The sequence below is a fragment of the Lissotriton helveticus genome, chromosome 3_1, assembly GCF_964261635.1.
Source record: "Lissotriton helveticus chromosome 3_1, aLisHel1.1, whole genome shotgun sequence".
Lineage (NCBI taxonomy): Eukaryota > Metazoa > Chordata > Amphibia > Caudata > Salamandridae > Lissotriton > Lissotriton helveticus.
In genome coordinates, this window is record NC_136061.1 from 1,193,435,757 (window position 1) to 1,193,449,761 (window position 14,005).

A 14,005-nucleotide genomic window follows, 5' to 3' on the forward strand; every position below is an offset into this window, starting at 1 on the left:
AAAATTTCAGCCAATTCCGTCCACAAACGCCAAAGTTATTAGACATAGAATTTTCAAAAAACCCATAGAGAAAAAATCCTAACTATATATACCTACTGGCGACCGCCAGTAGGTAATATATATATATATATATATATATATTAAACGAAGAGTCCTGACCGCCAAAAGTAGCGGTTTTCAGCAGGCGTAGACCTCCACTCCAATACTCGATGTTTAGTAAAATATCTAACACCAAAGAAGCCACATCACTAGTTCCAGTGCCAGCAATCCATATTTATTCCAGCAAAGTGCAAGAGCGAGTGCCCTCCCTGACGCGTTTCGCTCCGCAGGCGGAGCTTGATCACATGACATGTATATATATATATGAAGAAACACTCCTGTTCCGTCAGTGATCGGCGGAACCAAACAGGTATGGACCTCCAGCTATCCTCTTCAAATGTAGCGAGCAGTAATTACAGACAAAAGAATCACTCCTCAAGTGAGTTGCAGGATGACGTGTTTATTCAATGAAAAGACGACGCGTTTCACTCCACTAGGGAGCTTGCATATCTTTTTTCGCTTTGGGATTTAAGCTATGACTACGGCTGGAATGCTGTTCCCTTTGGCATTTTTGCTTTGAGAAAGCCCTAGGCATGCCAGCCACTTGAGGCAATACGCATGTTGACTGTTTTCATGTTGCATTTGGCTCTAACCCTGATGTCCTCAAATAAAAAACATTTAAAGATACGAAGAACTCTTTAGACATTTTTGGACATTTATTCCTTAAAAAATCATAACTATCTAAGGCACAGCCTGTCATTTTGCTGAACTACTTCTGTTAAAACTATATACCAAGGTACCACAAAAGTTAAATTAGTATACTTTGTGTACTATTAATGAGTGATACTATTTCTAACATATATTATGTGAGTGACTGTGTGCTTGAATCCATGCGAGGTGGTGTATAAGTGGTTATATAGGTGTGCGAGTGCCTGTATTGGTGAATAAGTGTGTGTGTGTGAGTGGCTGTATTGGTGAATACGTGGGTGTGTGATTAGAAGTTTTTTAGCTGAGTGAGTGGCTGTGAGAGTGACTGTATTAGTGAGTGTGCAAGTGGACACAGAGGTGGGTGAGTGGCTGTGTGGATGGGTCTATGGGTGGGTGAGTGGGTATATGACTGGCCAAATGGGGGAGTGTGTGGCTGTTTGAATGGGTATGTGGTTAAATGAGTTGCTGTGTAAGTGGCTGTACTGGAGAGTGATGTTTGTGGGAGTGTCTGCATGGGTCAGTATTGTTGTGTTCAGAGGTTGTATATGTGAGTGAATAGCTGTGTAACAGGGTGTATGGTTGAATAAGTGGGTGTGTGAGTAGCTGTATGGGTGTATGAACAGTTGTGTGAGTGCCTGCACAGGTGACTGGGTGGGTGTGTGAGTGGCTATATGGGTGAGTAAGTGGCTTTGTGAGTTGTTGTATGGGTCTGTGAATGGGCATGGAAGTGGTTTTGTGGGTGTGTGAGTGAGTATATGAGAGGAAGTGTGTGGGTGTGAGTGGGTATGTGAGTGGTTCTGTGAATGTTGTCATCAGTGATGCCACCAGTGATGTCATTTGAAATGTCATCAGAGATGTCTTCTTTCTTTCTTTTTCTTTATTAACTTTATTCAATCTAGATAAATTAGACCATAAATGTTCATAATTAAAAAACATAAAATACAGTTTCAATCACACCTAGCTGAAAAATGCATATTAAAATGATTTCATATGATCTCGAGACACTGATAGTATGTAGTTATAACATCCATAAGATACTTTTGCAGAACGATTTGCACACAGAGAAAGACTGAAAGAAAAGAAATACAAGATCTTCAAGTGATGGTCCGCTGTACATAACTACCTGCCTAGTGCACATAATTCTCTATTCTAAATTTCTAAAATTCTTAAAAACAAATTCCCTAAGACTCCTGATTATAAAATATTCTTAAACAGTGTTCATAAATCCACATTGGTAAAACAGCGGATCTTAACTAATCATTAAAAAAATCATTCAATTGTCTGTATATGTTCTTTCTAGCATAAACAACGACCCACAAAAACTTGACATTCCACAGCACAGTTCCACAGTAGGCAGTGTTTGTGCAAAATGTAAATCCCTTAAAATTGGTAAGATGTAATGTTTTCTCTATGGATTATAACATTTACAGAAAAGTACAACATGCATAGTACTCTGTGGCGTCTTGTCATTACATGGGCAGTTTCTTAAATTTGGTGACTAGTCATTAGGTTTAGGAAAACGGACTATCCAATGGAAAATATCCATTCTAAATCTAGTTAGGACAAACCTATGTCTTGAGATGGATGCAACTTTCAGATATAACTGCATATCATTACTAGTTAAAATAATTAGATTTCTTAAAACAGAAGGTTTTAATAATTCAGTGGTCAGCCGAAGGTTCTCTAGGTGCACAGTGCATTCTTTTTTCAGTGCTATTCTGCTAATAGCTGCCAGAGAGTTAGGGTTCTCAAAATAGTCTGGCCACCCAAGTCACAACAAAAACGTTGAATATATGTCAACCACATGGTTGGAGTGAATAGAGATGATTTTAGACTATCCTCAATGATCGCATAATTTAGGATAGTATGTTCTGAAGTCCAGACTTTGACCCATAGCAATATAGGTTGCATTCTGATCATATCAGTCAGAAACGGGACCCCCAGCTTGGCGTGACAAACATATGAAGAAGCACTTTTGGGCACTGCGAGAAAGTATCTTAAGTGCTCATTCTCTACTGCTTGCAGTGCAATACATTTTGTGTGCCCCCAAATTCCCACCATGTATAGTGCTACAGTAATGCATTTGACCTTGTGTATCTTAATCATCTCTAAAGTTGGATTTTTGCCTAATCTACTGGCAAAGGTTTGTAGGGACATTATACTTTTCCTAAATGATAAGGCCCTCGAAGATGTGGCACTATGCCGTGTACCTTCCTTATCGAACAAGGCACCTAGATACGAAAAACTGTTTGTAAAAGCAATCTTGGTATTCTTTATTTTTATGTCATGACAGCCAGTAGTTCTTCTGCCACACTTCATTATAAATGTTTTCGATTGATTACCAATCAAATTATGATCTCGCATGAATTCAACAAAGGTATTAAGTAGAGACTGCAATGCAAGAGGAGTGATGGCCATGAGGACAGTATCGTCTGCATAAAGATGGGCCGGCGCTGGATGATGTCCCACCCGTGGAAGATCTTTAACTTGTGAGACCAATGCTGCACCTACACTATTTAGATATAAATATATACCACTCTCTACAGTAAGAAAATGGGTGCATTCTCCCCATGTCCCATACCCAACCCTAGCTTTAGCTCCTGTATAAAGGTCTGTTAAAAAATGTATGATCAATGTTTTCACTCCCACTCCCATGTCCGTCATCATTGTTCATAACTTAGAATGAATAACACAATCGATTGCAGAGGAGAGTTCGACAAAACCTATCCTTGATCTTAATATATTTTACTTTTAACATACTTAAATTTGGGCCCTTCTCGATTGTCCCTAGTCCACTGTGAAACCCGATCTGAAGATTTGACAAACTTTCCCTTGTTTATTCCCAATTCTGTTGCCTGATCAGGATAATTGATTGATTGATGCTTTATTTCGATATGCACATATCATAAAAGCAGTACAAAAGATAAAAACAGCATGTCGAAAAAAGTAAGACTGTACATTTAATATAAGAATAAAACACATTAGGTCAGCATAAATTAGATAAAAAAAGAATTAAATTGATATGGACAGTCTTCTAATTCTAATCAACCAAGCCCATTTTAAAAACTTAGCAACAGCACAAACAATGGGAGGGGCTGTGTTGGTTAAAAGAATCCGGAGTGCAACAGAGTGCTGACGAGTACCCAATTCTCTGCAGATGGGACCAAGCCACCGTGATCTGGGGCGACCATAGTCCGGGCATTCAAAAAGAAAATGAGGCACCGTCTCAGGCTTGTCACGACAAAGAGCACAGAAGCATGATATAGGCTGGGATTTTTTCCACCTCGAGCAAAAGTCGGCCAAGGGTAGGGTTCCTAACCGAAATTTAATGTACAAGGACCTATCCATAGCAACTGATATTATGTCCATGTACGGCTCATACATGACAGCGTCTTTTAACAGCAGAAAAGCTGCGGTGGTTTTGCAGTGCTGCTGGCTTCTCAAACGCTTCACACAAACCCACTCCCAAAAAAGTTTTTTTAAAGTCTCCTTCGGAGGAGCGGAGTGGCTATGCCAGCAAGAGTCCAGGCCTAGGTCCCCTAAAAGGTGTTTTATGTCCTTCAGCCATTTGATTCTACGCCAACCGTCAGAGTGCATCACCTCTGCCAGACCATTGGCATAGGATTTTAACTCCGGGACCCTCCACAAACGTGCCCAAAGCAAAAGGGGTCGAAGCCGAGCCTGGTCCCTTATGGCTTTGCAGCCGGTGTCCATGAGCACTGGGATGGTCGGGCTACTCGATGGGATGGCAAGGAGATCCTTGATGAATTTATTTTCAGCCTTGCTCAGTGAGTCAACTTTGCCCAAGCCCCACAGTTCCGCTCCATAAAGTGACGCAGGGACCGCACGTGCTTTGTATATCTCAAGTAGAGGGGCAACACAATGTTTTGAAGAGTTGTTGAACTCCTTAAGAAGAGCGCCCCCCACCCTTTTGTGGGCCAATGTCATTTTGTCAATGTGGGCAGTCCAGCTCATCGCGTCGTTCAGTCGAATTCCCAGGTAATCAAATTCTGCCACTCTTTCTAGAGGTATGGAGTTCAGAATGGGAGGGCGGCCAAGTTTGCGAGGTGGATGCATAACCAGGTACTTAGTCTTATCTACGTTGATGACAAGGCCCTTAGTGGTACAGAAGTCCTAAAAGCGGTTCAGCAGTGTCTGGAGACCTTGGGGGGTTTTAGAGATGAGGAGGGTGTCGTCGGCAAACAACAAAGTTGGAATTTTTACTCCTCCCAGGGTGGGAGCGTCAGCTGGTTCGCCCAGTAGGTGATCTACCACCCCGTTAATGTAGAGGGAGAATAGGGTAGGGGCAAGAACGCAGCCCTGCCTTACTCCCCTCTCGACCCTGATCTTATCGGTCTTTTCCCCGTTCAACCCCCATCTAACCTGGGCATAGGTGTTGGTGTGCAGGTTGATAAGGAGGTTTAGTATATACGGGGGCATCCCTAAACCGTAAAGCACCCTCCAGAGTTCCTCCCTAGGTACCAGGTCAAAGGCAGTCTTAAGGTCAATAAAGGCCAAATAAAGACTGCCTTTGCCCAGCACCACCACCTTCCAGTATAATAACAGGAGCCTGAAGACCTGTTCGATAGTTCCTGTACCTGAACGGAACCCAGCTTGCATATCGGACAGGATGTGATTATCGTCCACCCATTGGGAGATCCTCCCCAAGATGGCTTTCCCCGCCAATTTCTGGCTTGAATCTATTAGGCTTATAGGCCTATAATTCCCGGGTAGGTCCCGACTGCCCTTTTTGTAGATGGGGACCACCTCCGCACCTCTCCAGGAGTCAGGCACAGGGCCTCCCCCAATAATTGCGTTGAGGAGTGCAGAGATTAGTACCCCCCATTCTTCCGGATAAGCGCGGAGGATATCACCTGGTAGGCCATCAGGACCAGCTGCTTTCAGTGGAACCAGGGTTTTAATCTGCTTTGTTACATCCAAAACAGAAAAAAGTTCCAGGTCACGAACTAGGGTAAAGGGTGGGAGGTTAAAAGAATCGTTAAGTGGGCCTTCAACAGCAGAATAAAGTTTTTGGAAGTGGGAGAACCAAGTCTGGGCATTGATGGTACAGGTCCTCCGGGTATCGTCAGGGCGGTTCCTTTTGCCCACCATGTCCCAAAAACCTTTGGCATCTTTCCCACGGCTGGCAGCCAGGAGGTCCTGCCAGAAATTATCCTCCCACTCCATCCTAGCATTTTTTTGGCAGAGTGCATAGTATCTTCTTGCCTCCCTAGCCATGGACGGTAATTTGGACTTGACTGCCTCAATGAGAAGTGACTTCGCCTCCCTACACTTCTGATTGTACCAGCCCTGTCCCGATCGTGAGCCTGGTTTCCTTCTACTCGAATTAGCTGGAACTACAAAGAGGTCACTAATAGCCTGAGTTATGACACAGTACCTGGGTGCCACCTCCATCAGCCCTTCCTCTTGGGGGTCGAGATTGACTAGGGCCGAGGCAAGGAGCTGCCTAATGGCAGAAATTTTCTCCTCTGAAAGTGCCAGCTTCGCCCACTTTAGCCGTCGTCCACAGTTTGTAACCACTGACAGGTCCGGGGCGGGGTTACTAGAAAATCTACTCGCGGTGCTATTAAGACACCTGTAGGACAAGGTGAGGGACAGGAGATTGTGATCACTCTCAACCGATGGTACAATCACCATGTCCTCCACCATGCTCCACAGGTGTATGTCAAGGAGAAAATAGTCAATCCGTGACATGTGCCCTGGCCTGTTGTAGGTGTGGGCCCCTGCTTTGTCGGACCTTGTCCTGCCATTGGCAGCCCTGAGACCAAACTCCATAGCTAGTGAGTTGATCTGGAGGGCCACTTCTGTCCATTTTTTAATAGGACTAAGCTCGAGGGGCGGAATCCCCCACCCACTATCATATTCCTCTTGCTCTGTTAGGATTTCAAGGTCCAGGGGCTCAAAAGTACAGTTCAGGTCACCCGCCAACAAGGTACAAGACCTATGTGGAGATGAGCGGAGCTGGGCTTCCAGACAGGCTATTACTGGGGATTCTCTGCCCCCCTTTGTGCCTCGGGCGTAGATGTTAAAAATGTTTAAGATGACTCGGCCCTGGGAGTTTCTCAGCAATATATTAAGGAGATCCGGGCAATTGGTGTCCCGCTCCACCACCCTGCAGTTAAGTTCTGAGGCCACCCAGATTAGTAGGCCACCCGAAGGGCGGCCCCTACCAGTTGCACTATGTACTGCCGGCAAAAAGTGGGTGGAATATCCCGCCTTGTGTAGGGGCACCCGACTCCAGGTTTCTTGAAACAGGCATATGGAGTATTGCTCCACAAGCTCGTTCCAGTCCGGCAACGCTAGCTTCCTCTCGAGGCCCGCCACATTCCAGCTGAAAACCCTAATCGGGGGGTCCGTCACAGCCGCAATGCTACAATCCTCGACAGGGAGCGGTAAGTCCACAACACCCACACCAGGGAGGCTAGCCAGAAGGTTAAAAGATGCCCCGGTCTCCCCTTGCTCTTCTACAAGCTCGGCTGTAGCCTGAATTTGCGATGAGGACGAGGAGCTATTGGTTTTAAGGTAAGGTGTTGGCTCAGCAGCATGGCTCGAAGCCACAGGGACCTCCCCGGGAATATCACAGAGTCAGCAACCCCAAGATCCCCAGTTCGATATCACTGGAGCTAGGAGAGGCCGCTGTGGAAAAACTCCCGGGGCAGAGTGGCTGTGGATGATATTCTCCACAGGAAATTGGCCCCCAGGACTGCTAATGTAGGTGGGTTGTCCAAGGTGAGAGGAGGAAGTGGTCGTAATGGACCGGGGGTAAAAGAATGATAAGTCGACTACGTCGATACCCGTTCCAACCGTGGGTTGTCCTTGGGAGCATATCAGATGGGCAACCCTGGCATCTTGGAAATTTACCACCACACAATCCCCTTCAAGAGATTTTTTCCTGTTTCCAATCCATCCCACCCTGCGTACACCAAGAATTATACCATCCACTCCCGGAGGCAGGGGCCTGTTGGCTTTCAGCCAGTGGATGACCTTATTCTTAAGTGCCTGATGGTTTTCCTGCTGGGTACTCCTGATAGGGGGGGACTTTGGTGAGGATAGCAACATACGGGTGGCACTCAGGGGGGAGGTTAACTGGGGGACACTTTCGTCTGATATTCTGAGGAAAACCTGAAGGAGGAGGGTTTATAGGTGGGACAGGAATGGGTATGGCCTTAGGAATTGATGCTATGCCGCCAGTTGTAACAGGTGAAGCGGCCCCAGGTTGCGAAGTTGGGCCCGTCCCTCCCTTCTGATGTTGCCTTAGGCCTTGAATAGGCGCCGAGGTTGTTACTACTGGGGAAGGGATAGCATGCACTTGGGCAGCATGGGTGGAGACATTCGGCCTTGTCTGCCTAGGGCCATCCTGAGGGGCAACCGAGGTAGTATTCCCAGAGACTGGTCGCTTGGGCGGCTGCGGCAACTGTTCTCCTGAAGGGGGTCTCACTGGGACCTCTATCCTAGTGTTCTTATCTATCCTGTCTGTCTTATCCTCACTGAGCTTTGGCTGAAGTTTGAACAGGGTTTTCAGGGAAAAAAATGTATCCCTGGTTGCCTGTTCAGAGCAGTCAAGCCTATCCCCCAACCTCTTGACTTGGTCAGTAAGTGGTACCAAAAGAGACCTGACCAGCTTCTCGATCGACTCCAGAGAGGGACCCACATTGGCTAGGTCAGGCGCTGATGGGACCAGCAGGGAAGCTAACATTGTGTCAGCTACAATTGGAGCGGTAATGGGAATCCCTGAAGATACAGGTCCTACGGCGCCCGGGGGGGAAAGACCCCTCTGGGGCGGGTGCCTGGCGTGCTTAGTGAGCGAGGATTGACAGCCCTTTCGAATGTTAATTGCCCTTTTCCCCTTCCTTTTGTTAAGGCCCTGGATAGTTCGAATCTTAGGCGGAGGTTGTGGGTCAAGAACAGGAGCATCAGAGCAATGTTGGGACTGGATGCCAGGTGGACATGCTATGGAAGACTCGGTGCAGAGCTCTGTAAGCACGGCACAAGGGCTGGTGAAGTGATTACAAGTCTGCGAGCTTTCCGCCCCATCTGTACCACCCTCTAATGGCACAATGTAAGAATCCCCGGGTAGGTCCCCAGACAAGAGTGCAGGGGAAATGGAGTTTTGTGCGGACAACACTATTGCTGGAGATGGGCTTTTGGAAGGAGGAAAGTCAAAAGAGAGGCGCCGTTCTGATATCGCGAGTTCATTGTCGATGACAGCCGCCACCCTAGTGAGGAATTTGTCCATAGAGCCGAACATAGTGCCCCCAGGGGCACTTTCACCGCCACCCCTCAAGGACTTACCGGAACGTGTTGACATGCTGGGTTCCGGCCCCACAGTGAAGCACCACGGCCTAAGACCTGTACGGTGGGTGTAAGGGGGGTGGCCCTGCCCTTTGCCCGGGCTTCGCTCGGCGTCCCGCTCGCGTCCCGCTGAGCGTCGAGCTGTTCTTAAAATAAGGGGCGTTGCAGGTGGGGGCGTGTCTGGTTGTGGGCGCGTCCGCCTGTGCAGCTGGGGAAGCAGGGACTCCTGGTCTTCCGAGTCCCTGCTTAGCGCCGACAAGATGGTCAGTCCAGGCGCCTCCCAGTGACAGCGCTTGGTTTTCACCTCTCCCTCCTTCAAGCCGCGAAGCGGCACCCGCGGAGCGGGTGCGGCGAGAGGCAGCGGCAACAGGGGGCAGCCCAGCAGAGTTGGACCCGAGAGCACAGGGTCGGATGACAGCCTCCACAACTTCCAGGTGAGTCCCGCTGGGAGCAGAGCAGCACGCGCCTTTTCTCTGGTCAGGCGGGGGCGTGTCTGGTTGTGGGCGCGTCCGCCTGTGCAGCTGGGGAAGCAGGGACTCCTGGTCTTCCGAGTCCCTGCTTAGCGCCGACAAGATGGTCAGTCCAGGCGCCTCCCAGTGACAGCGCTTGGTTTTCACCTCTCCCTCCTTCAAGCCGCGAAGCGGCACCCGCGGAGCGGGTGCGGCGAGAGGCAGCGGCAACAGGGGGCAGCCCAGCAGAGTTGGACCCGAGAGCACAGGGTCGGATGACAGCCTCCACAACTTCCAGGTGAGTCCCGCTGGGAGCAGAGCAGCACGCGCCTTTTCTCTGGTCAGGCGGGGGCGTGTCTGGTTGTGGGCGCGTCCGCCTGTGCAGCTGGGGGATCAGGATAATACGTCCTGCAATCTTCTCTAGAGAGTCAAGAAAAGAAATTGCCCTATAACACGCTAGATTTTGTCGATCACTCTTTTTATAAATGGGTACAATTATTTATTCTGGCCAATTCGGGCGAAAACCTATATTACAAAAAGCCCTTAATACAGTAGTTGGTAGGGGTCCCCATAAAGTTATGTTAGCTTTATACAAATCCACAGGGACAGCATTAGGGCTGGGTGCTTTTCCACCTTTGCTAGCAGTTATTGCCCTATTAACTTCCTCCACACTAAATGGAGAAATTGGGGAAGTTTGCATTACGCAGTGTAGAGGTTATAGAAGAGTAAATATCAGAGAAGTGTTTTACCCAGTCATCCTCCGGTATGACAAATACAATCCCAGGTCCCTTATCTACTCTCAGTGGTGCCAAATTGAATACCCCCCCAAAATATATTATTATCATTAGTAGTGTTTGCTTGATTGAATGATTCCCATGCTTCTTCTCTCAGCCATGCTTTCCTTTGTCTCACTGCCTGTGTATATGCTAATCTACAGGCCTAAACATCAGATCTACATCTAGGAATTTTATGTAATGCATCTTGTAGTGCATCCTTCAGGTTTTTATATGCCTTAGTGCACGCTGAGTCAAACCATCATTTGCTCTCTTTTTTTGTTTACTAATGACTAAAAGACTTGCCTCTGTGATGTCACTGACCATGTCATGAGTGATGTAATATGTGAGATCATAATTAGTACATTTCGGGAGTGTAGGTTATAGTTAGCACAGATACCTATAACTGCTGCTTTTCACTGGTTTTGAATGAAAGAAATCTGAGCCTAACTAATGTCCTTGTAACCTTTGGATTTTTCAGTGAATTTCGACGTTTTTAAAAATTCTATTTCCTAACTAGAATGTCCCTATAACCTTTGTTGTATATATATATATATATACATATATATTGATGCCAATCCTGGTTAAACAATAGAAAACAGGCGCTGACTCCGTGGGTTTGCGGTGCTCTCAAGGATAAGTCTTTATTCCAACCGTGATGGACGACGCGTTTCGGCGGACGTGTCCGCCTTGCTCACAACATCAGTTCTCACTGCAGTGAAGTGCATTATATCTTAAGCAACATGGTGTAAACAAAAGTTAATTGTCATAGCAACCAACTCTGAGACCAAAGCCATAGAAGAAATACATACAACGTGAAAGCGCTGGTCATGGTGAGTTTGTGCAGTGTTTCTTCTAAATATGTGGATATCCTTTAGAAGAACAAAATCATAGAAATTTACATTCGTTTGTTAATGAAGCACAAACCTGTATACAATGCTATTCAGTGAAAAATTATAACATACCAATGAACAACTTTGCTGTATGTATAGGTGTGATGTCATATTATATATTTACATATGTACTCAAGCCCACTGATACATTGTGTGTTAGGGTGTCGTTTACCTGGCTTATACTATTTTCTAGCGCACATGAGACGTCGCATATATACATCTCGTGCCGTTTAGTAAAACACAATGTTATGTATGTGTTAATGTACAAGTGTACAATGTGGACATCTATGCAGGTTAGTTTGAAAATTAATCTCGGGTTGCTGACCTGTCGGCCCTGATGGATGTTGCGCAAAGTTGCCACATAAATAACGATGGAGATTGTGCCCAAGTGGGCTTAATTTTATCTAGCGCAACAGTGACCTCACGCTTATCTGTTGCCACCAGGGATGTCCAATCGGTGTACTCGTGGTTCTGTTGAAGGATGGTCTCTATGAGTTGGTACGTGAGTGCAACAATGTCCAAATTTTCGCTGAGTGTGTGGAGGGGTTTCCATGTGAGTTTGATGTTAGGGGGAGCGAGTCAAGGATGCAGAGGGTGCTGTTATACTCAGATTCAGTGGGATGAGTGTTGCCTAGAGATGGAAATTCATTGACTCATCAGCATTCAGGCCGTTAGGTGTTTTGCAGTCCAGAAGAATTATATATCTGGACTCTAATCTTCTTAGTGCCAGTTGACGATTGCCACCCCTGATGTTTTTCTTGGCACTAGCTATGACAAAGTAAGTCAAAACTTACCGTTCTACCTCCATGATGTGTATTAATGTGTCGGGCTACTGGGTAGGCGGGATTGTCATTGGTACTTGCCCTTAGGTGTTGTAGGATGCTCACGTGAGCCGGGTGAATGATGTTGCCCACATATTTCTTGTTGCAAGTGCAACTCAATACGTAGACTGCTAAATCAGTTTTGCACGTAAAGTGCTCCTTGATTTCAAGAGGTATCTTTCTGAGAGGTTGGATGACTTTCTTTGTGTTGGTGCCGTGCCTGCAGGCTTTGCATTTACTGCACTTGTAGAAGCCTTTCTGGGATTTAAACCAGGTGGGACCTTTCTCATGTATGGGTGCATTGGTCACTAACTCCTGTTTCATAGACTTTGCTCGCCTGAATGTTAATTGGGGAAGTTTTGCACAAGAGGCCCCTATGGTAGGGTCGGTATGGACTATCGCCCAGTGTTTGTAGAGGATACTGTGCAGATTTGAGTGATAAGTGCTGTAACCTGTGATAATCCTAGGCGTGCCATCCTTTTGTTTGTCTGGTCTCTGCAGCGATGCATTGCTTTTGTAAATCAGATCTTCCCTGTTCTTAATTAGGCATTTCTGTTCTGCTGTCTCTAGGGTGTGTTTCTTATACCCCCTGTCCCTCAGTCTGCTGAATAGGCTCTCTTTGGATTTAGTGAAGCCTTCTTCTGTGCTGCAATTACGCTTCATTCCTAAGCATTTCGCATATGGTATGCTCGCTATTAGGCTCTTGGGGTGAAAGCTCTCGGCGTGCAAAATAGCATTACCAGATGTTGGTTTCCTGTATGTCTGAGATTGTACTTTGTTATTACAGATGTACAGTTCTAAATCTAGAAAGACAATGAAAGTTTTGCTGGTGGTGCACATAAACTTAAGATTGAGCGCATTGTCATTTATCTCTTGAGCAAAATCAGTAGCGCTCTGCTCACTGCCTTTCCATAAGACGAAGATGTCGTCGATGTAGCAGTAGTATAGGTGTATGTATAGGTGTGATGTTATGTTATATATTTAGATATGTACACGAGCCCACTGATACATTGTGTGTTAGGGTGTCGTTTACCAGGCTTCTACTATAGCGCACGTGAGAGGTCGCATATATACATCTCGTGCCGTTTAGTAAAACACAGTGTTATGTATGTGTTAATGTACTAGTGAACAATGTGGACATCCATGCAGGTTAGTAAGAAAATTCATCTCGGGTTGCTGACCTGCCGGCCCTGATGGATGTTGCGCAAAGGTTTCACATAAGTAACGAAGGAGACACATATATATATATATATATATATATATATATATATATATATTTTCGGAAATTCCACGGGCAAGATTTCGCACACAGAAAAATACTCGCACACCAGGGTTCGTGTTAAGCAATTTGTTATTGGAAACACGTTTCGACCAGACGGTCTTCCTCACCAGCAAGTTTTGAATGTTACAGATCCAACATTTTAACGTGTATTTACAAAAAATAGAAGAAGGACCACAGTGACTCCATTCAGCTATGTAGCTGGAAAACAGACTTTTGTAAATATATATATATATATATATATATATATATATATATATATATATATATATATATATATAAAAATATATATATAAAATATATATATATATATATACATATATATATATATATATATATATATATATCCTACTGGTAGTTACAGTTAGGACCTCGTTTCTATTCCAAAAGTTTTTTCTTTTGCCAGTATCTTTAGCGCCGTTTGACGAATCTTCACAAATTTTTCAAAACTAATGCCCTGCTCCGGGCAGCTCCTGACTTGAAAGTTTTGGAGTGATTCTCAAGCAGGGGCTGAGAAAAACAGGGGCCCAAAACACGTTTTCTCCATGTTAATTTCAATAGGACAAAGCTACAGCCCGAATTGCTGAATGGAATTACAGCAAATTTGGCAAAAAGGTAGCTCTTGGTTCAGAAAGCATTCTAATTTTTAAAATGGTGTAAATCCATTCAGTAGTTCCTGAGAAATTCAAAAATAAAAAATATTGATATCTGATGACCGCAGTGGATCCAA